Source organism: Palaemon carinicauda, chromosome 11 (assembly GCF_036898095.1).
Source record: "Palaemon carinicauda isolate YSFRI2023 chromosome 11, ASM3689809v2, whole genome shotgun sequence".
Classification (NCBI taxonomy): Eukaryota; Metazoa; Arthropoda; class Malacostraca; order Decapoda; family Palaemonidae; genus Palaemon; species Palaemon carinicauda.
Genome location: NC_090735.1, coordinates 39,772,761 through 39,780,260, shown reverse-complemented (window position 1 = coordinate 39,780,260; position 7,500 = coordinate 39,772,761).

Sequence of the window (7,500 nt, the reverse complement as noted above, 5' to 3'; positions counted from 1 at the left end):
TCAAAATCCGTTTTTTGGGCTCAAGCCATGTCGTCCTGATGGAAGTGTACCAGAGCATTACTGTATCTGTGGATTCTCAGAACGTGCCGTACTCCCCGGAGGTAATTTTTTCCCGGTCGACTAGACCTAGAGACCTAAGATGTTACCGTTATACATCTTTTCGACTAACTATAAACTATGTTAGAGCTTCCTGCCCCCTACAGGGAAGAGTCCTACTAGACTCTGGAAAAGTCTCGAAGAGTACATATATCTATGTATGAATACCAGGCAAGCTAATATAGTGGTCTCGCCCTATATTAAGTAAAGCATAGTTTGTAAAGGACCACTGTGTCAATATGAAATATCGACCAGTTTTCCGCACAATACTTGTATTGGACAAAGGTTTTATATCCGCATAGGAGGAAAACCAATGAAACATAGCTTGCATAAAGGAACAATTCTATTAGAAATATCCCAGATAAGGTACATAGAATGAATGCTCAATTATACCAATAAATTGACACAGGTGAAGGAGACGCAAGGTTCTCAAGAACCAGATTATTGACAGGCAATAAATAGACAGGTTAACCACAATTATATATATATATATATATATATATATATATATATATATATATATATATATATATATATATATATATATTATATATATATATATATATAAGAAGAGGATAACCCAAAACTTTAAGCATAAGTATGATAGTAAACAGAGCTTGTTTGTCTGAAAGAAAAAACATTAGATGCCACTTTTAAGATACCGAGGTATCAAAGTCATAAAAGCCTGTATTACAAATCAATGACATTGGCGTTAGAAACGCTCGGCACACATGTCTGCACTTATGCTAGGTTCACCTTCGGAAATGGAACAGTCTGGATGGGCAACACAGTGCCCTCACTTAGTTTGTAGTACAGTATGTAACTACACACTCACCCTGGAATTAATCGTCCCAATTAAGACCACTGTTCCTCGCAGAGTTAAACAGTAGGGTTAACACCGCGACCCACTGCTACCACAGATCTCTTTTAGTTCCTCTACTTGCTTCGCATAGTGGCGAAAGAACACTCTGGAAGACTTCCAGCCAGTGTATGAACGGAGATGTTCAAAATCCATACAATTAAAGAAATTTAAGAATGAGGCAACTTTCCTCGGATCGTGACCTGCGGGTGTATAGTCAGGATCCGCTCTGCGAATAAAATATGTGATTTTCGCTCTGAGTTGATTCAGAGATAAATTTGAGCCTGATGTTTCTCCCCTGAATAGTTGACCACCCTTGAAGTCTGAAGTTCTATGAAGATAGACCTTTAGGCATTCTACTGGACATAGAGATGCATCTTCTTTCAGAGGGCAGATTCTCCAGGGACCCCACCTGTTGGTGGGTAACTCATTCTTGGCGAGAAACGTAGGATCCGGAAACAGGTTCAGTTCTTCCCCATCCAGGAACTGAACACGACCTGCCTCTCTCGAGAGGCTACAATCTCACTAACCCTGGCCCCGGACGCGAGTGCAAAATAGGAAAATAACTTTTTGTGTCAAATCCTTTAACGCACACTCTTCATTGCTCAACAGAGAAGCGAAATGAAGAACTTGTCTAAAGACCATGAAATGGGCTTTGGAGGTGCTGAAGGTCTGAGCCTAGCACAGGCTTTCGGGACTTTATTAAAGATCTCGTTACCTAGGTCGACCTGGAAGGCATATAGAATGGGTCTTGTCAAAGCAGACTTACACGCTGAAATCGTGTTCGCTGCCAACCCTTGACCATGGAGGTGGGGAAAAAAGATAAGCAGAAGTCTGTCAAGATCTCCTGCGGAATCTTCGCCTTGACAAAAGGCCACCCATTTTCTCCAAGATGACTCATATTGCCTTTTAGTAGATTTGCATTTATATTCCTCAAGGAAGTCTATACTGGCTTTCGAAATCCCGAAACGCTTTCTCACCGCTAGGGAGAGAAAATCATGAACTGCAGGGTCCGGGTTTTCTGTAATGAAGCGCAGACAGTTGACTTCTGGACTCGCTGGGTCAGAACTGGATCTGGTAGTGGTACAAACTTCAGCTACAGTTCCAATGCCAGGAGGAACCACACGCTGTTCGGCCCACTTGTGGGCCACTATTGCCGCTACCCTTTGAAGGATCTCAGTTTGTTGAGGACCCTCAACAGAAGGTTGTGAGGAGGGAACAGATAAATCTTGGACCATCTGTTCCAGTCGAGGGACATCGCGTCCACTGCTTCCGCTAAGGGGTCCTCGTACGGGGCACTTACAGGGGCAACTTCTTGTTGTCTTTCGTCGCAAAGAGGTCTATCTGCAGTTCTGGGACTGATTCAGAATGAAGGAGAATGATCCTGCGTCTAAGGACCATTCCGACTCTATCGGTGTGAACCTGGATAGAGCGTCCGCTGTCACATTGCGGACTCCTTGAAGGTGAACTGCCGACAGGTACCACTTCTTCTTTTCCGCCAATCGGAAGACGGCCAACATCACCTGGTTGAGAGGTGGTGACCTCGATCCTTGTCGATTCAAGTATCTTACAACTACCTCGCTGTCTATTACCACTTTATGTGGAACGAATGATGCGGGGAGACTTTCTTTAAGGTAAGGAGCACTGCCCTAGCTTCTAGAAAGTTTTATGAGAAAGGTCTTGAATAGCCTGGACCAAGTCCCCTGGACTTTTTTCCGATGAGAGTGACCTCCCCATCCCTCCTTTGAGGCGTCTGAGTGAATCGTCACGACGGGGGAGGTGGCTGAAGAAGAACCTGACTTCTTTAGATGTCTGGCTTGGGACCAAGGGCCTGAGAAGAGTACCTAGCCGAAGCGGCTGGTCTTCTCAGATCTCTTCACGCGTTTGATGCATAACTTCTCCAAACTCCGATTGCATCCTTTAGCTGTGCTCTTAGCACTGGGTCTGTCACCGAAGCAAACTGGAGAGAGCGCAGTACTCTCTCCTGCTCGTGTCTTGATATCCTTTCGGAATCTTGAAGTCTCTTGACAGAACCCGCTATCTCCTTCCTTTTCTTCGCCGGGGTGGAGAAACGGTGTGTGACAAAAGGTCCCAGTGGATCTTAGCCACTGGAACTTTTGAGATGGAGAAAGTCGAGACTTTTTCTGTTGATCTTGAAGCCTAGGTACTCTAGGAACTGGATCACTTGACTGGAAGCTTGCAAGCATTCTGTCTCGGATGCTGCCCACACCAACCAGTCGTCCAGGTAGGCTACTACCTGAATTCCCTTTAGGCGAAATTGTTTGAGAGCTACGCTCGCAAGCTTCGTAAAAATCCTTGGGGCTATGTTTAGCCCGAATGGCATGGCTCCGAAGGCGTATAGTCTTCGTTGTAGCCTGAACCCTAGGTAGGGGGAGAGTCGATGGCTAATTGGAATGTGCCAGTAGGCGTCTGACAAGTCTATAGAGATGGAATATGCCCTCTTGGGCAGTAAGGTCCTTATGTGTTGCAGTGTTAGCATTTTGAATTTGCAATTCACTATGAACTTGTTAAGTGGCGACAAGTCCAGAATGACTCTGAGCTTTTCCGAGTCTTTCTTGGGAACACAAAACAGCCTCCCTTAGAAATTGATGGGCTTCACCCTTTTTCTCCAACCGTTCTTGAACGTACTCCTCCATAACAGGGGTGGAGTGTTGGAAAAACCGAAGGTACGGGGGTGGAGTGCTGTACCAGCTCCCGCCCAGTCCATTCTTGAGTAGGCTGTGGGCCCAGGGATCGAAGGTCCACCGATCCCGAAATTTCAGAAGTCTCCCTTCCTACCGGTCTATCCACCCTCACTTGGACTGCCGTCCTGAGGTCTTGCCTTCCTGACCACGACCACCCCTGAATCCCCTTCCCCTTGAGGGGCGTCTAGCCGAGCCTCTGGCTGCTCCTCTAGGCTTTGCTCGAAAGGAAGTAGACTGCCCTTCGAACGCTGGGGTGAATGCCGTGGACTGTGTCGACACGGCCTGGGGTACCCACTGAAAGGTGGTCGGGGTTTATGCCACGATCTGGGGCACTGGGGGCAATGGCAATTGCAGTTGCTGTTGCTGTCTAAGAGGCTTGGCTGGCCGAGACGGTAGCCTAGTCCTCATAGTCTTCCTCTTTGGTTGAGGACCCTCATCCGGGGAAGACTTTCTTTTGATAGCCAGGCCCCACTTCTGGAGAAGGTTTCTATTCTCCAAGGCGGCTTTATCAAAAAGTTCTTTGACCAAGTCGGTAGGGAAAAAGGTCTTTTCCCCAAATGTTGGAGGAGATTAGTTTCTTTAGCTCGTGCCTGACCGTAGCCGAGGTAAACACGAACTCCCTACAAGCTCTCCTTGCCTTGACGAAGCCATAAAGGTCCTTCGTCACTGTGGCCAGATGAGGCTTGGCCACTACCATGAACATTTCATGGACCTTGGGGTCACTTGCCATCGTCTCGAGAGTAGTCTGAAGAGACATTGAGGCAGTCAGTCTTTCTTTTGTATCGAACTCACTTCGCAAAAGAAAGTCAGACAGCTTAGGGAGGTCCTTGCCGAACTGACGTCCGGCAATATCAGCCTCTAACTTTCCCACTGAGAACGTAAGATGGACGTCCTTCCAGTCTTTGTGGTCCATAGGCAGGGCCAGCGACAAGGGTTTACACTCCTCTAGGGAGGGGCAAGACTTGCCGGCCTCGATTGCTTCTAGTACAGCCAGAAACCCTTTCTGTAAAAGGGGGAAGGCTCTAGTAGGCGAGGACACAAAGGAAGGGAGCTTCCTATTCAATTCAGCTACCTTTGAGTTAGAGAAGCCCCTCTCTTTCATCGAGGATGAAAGTAGAGCTTGAGCCTTAGCATGGTCCATCACTATGACCTCCTTCGGCTCTGTCTCCTCCTTTGAAGCTGGTTCCTTCCTCAGCCGGACATAACAGTCCGGATATGATGCCTTGCTGGGCCAGAATTCCACCCTCCAGGGGAACTGAGCCCAGCTTATCCGAGATGACGATCTTTCCAGTCGTCATCGGCATGTGCTCAGCATACCTCCATGGATTAGCATCTGAGCACAAGGGAAGGTCTTTCACATTGAGCTTTTTCTGGGGCCCGTGTGATTCTGCAAGGCACTGCATTCGCAGTTCCATTGCAGCCGCCTTCTCCTGATTCTCCTTCTGCATTTGTTGGATCATTCCAACAATAGAAGAGAGGGCCTGTCCCAGCTCTACTGGGAGACCGGCCGATGTAGAGGGGCTTGAACTTCATCCTGGTTTCTGCCAGAAGGTCTTCCTCCTGACACCCGTCCACATCAGATATCCTGTCATTTAGCTGGATGTCTTGCATCGCGACCGCGACTTCAGCATCCACCTGGATCTGAACTTAGGGGATCTCCTCTTGAGGCTGGGGAATCACTGCATCAGCTGATGCCTTAGGGAAAAGATACGCCCTCATCTTCTCACTTGGAAGATAAGGGCCAGAAGTGTTCTTTTGGAAGCCCCTTACCCAGGTACGAAGCTTCTTCCCAGCTATTTAAATGTCTCATTAATCAGGTTAGTGCACACAGTACATACCTGAGGGTCCCAATACCGGAGATCATCCTTGGAGACAGCGTATGCTGCGTGTCTCCTACAAAACTCATGTCCGCAGAGGTTCTTGCTGCTGACATTGCAGAAAGCACTTCCCCACTTCGGAGTGTCCTTCTGTAAAGAGAAGAAATTTCCATGAGTATCAAGTGAACTATGTATCACTGGATATGCATAGTATAGCATAACAATTCAGAAAGGAAAGACACACACTTGTGTTTCCCTCACAACCCATTGTTGCAGCCTTCCAGATAATAAAATAAAAAATGGTTTATCTCTTCTAGAGTAACCAATGCAAGGTTTCCAGAGGAAACAGGTGGAGCTCACACCTAAGCAATGATTTTAAAATCCTGGATAATAGACAGGGAAGAACTCAGCTTCCTATCTGAGGGCAACAGCAAAGGGATGTGCAAGAAAACACAATAGTGTTAGAAGATACAGTGCTGTACCAAAACCTTTACTATAGTTTTCTTCTTACTGTATATGCTATACAGAAGAATACTAGTACAGTATAGGGGGATGTGTGCCGGCCTGCCTTTGCCGGCCGGCACACACCACAACTAGCTTTAAAGTATACTACTTAACAGCTATAGGGCGGCAGCACTCTGGTTCAAATACCTGTGCCGGTCGGCAGCAACTGCCGGCCGGTAACAGCCAGTGTTGGCCGGCAATGGCTGCCGGCCAGCAACTACACAAGGTAGTACCCAGCTGCCGGCCACACTCTTGGTGACCGGCAGACAAGGACTGACATAAGCCGGCCGGCTAAGGTACAAGACCGATGCCAGCCGGCAGCAAAAGAACCAGAGAACTACACCTGCCCGGCTGCCGGCCTCATAGGCCGGCAGCCGGCCTCATAGGCCGGCAGCCGGGACAGGTACAGCACTAGAAGAAAATAGAATGGATGCCGGGATAAGAGTGTACACTACCTCCAAGCCCGGCAACCGAAAGAGTGCATATAAGGAAGGGGAGAAACTAATTCAGGCTTCCTTGACCAATGCCGTCCAGCTCTGCCGGCAGGCATGGATGAGGGACCAAGAGAGGTCCGGGCAGCACTCGAAAACATAAGACCCTTGCCGGCCAGCAGCTCTGCCGGCCGGCAATGGGCTGAGTCAATTCCACATCCCAACCTATACTAGGTCCAGAAGTAGAACGACGTACAGTACAGTAAGACCCCTGCCGGCCAGCTCTGCCGGCCGGCAAGGTACAGTACAGTAATGGCTAGGCCATTACGGAGATAGAGGGGGAAGGGACAAGAGGGTCCTGCCAACCTTGCTTTAGTGACAGATCACCCGCAGCCAAGAAACTTATCTTAGCCTAAGGGAGATCTAAGGGAAAAGGCCAGCAATACTTGCCAGCTTCCAGAGCACCAAAGCAAGGAAGGCGTTGCTACTCCCAAGGGAAGAACTTATCCTCCCCCGAGAACAGCAACAGGACTTAGTCTGGTCGATCACAAAAGAAGGAATCATAACTACAGAAACCTTCGGTAGTGACCTAAGGGAGCTAAGCTCCCTTTGTATGTGTTAGGTCAGCGAGGGGGACTCTGCCCCAAGCCAGACAACACAGACTCAGACTAAAAACTCTGTTGTTCTGTCCCTCTTGAACCATAACTACAGGAACAGGAAGGTACAGTAACACCCTAGTATAGTTTTATCGAAAATAAATTCGGAAAAAACCACTTAGGATAAGCCCAAGGCTTAAACAGAGGGAAAGGGATTGCATACCTTCTCCGAAGAAAAGAAAGCAACCGGGGAGTATGATAAAGTATACTAAGGCTCCATAAGCAATTAGCCGAGGCACCAAGAGAATCGATTACCTAATTCACCGAAACTCACACGTATACAATCTTGGAAATATTCCACACAGTCTAAAATGTATAAAATATAGCCTAAAGCTTCAATAAAATTTTAATTACACTCGGAAAAACCAAAATCATGCATGAAGTACTAGGACCAAACGACTAGGCTACATGGCCTAGCGTAGGCCAGAATGG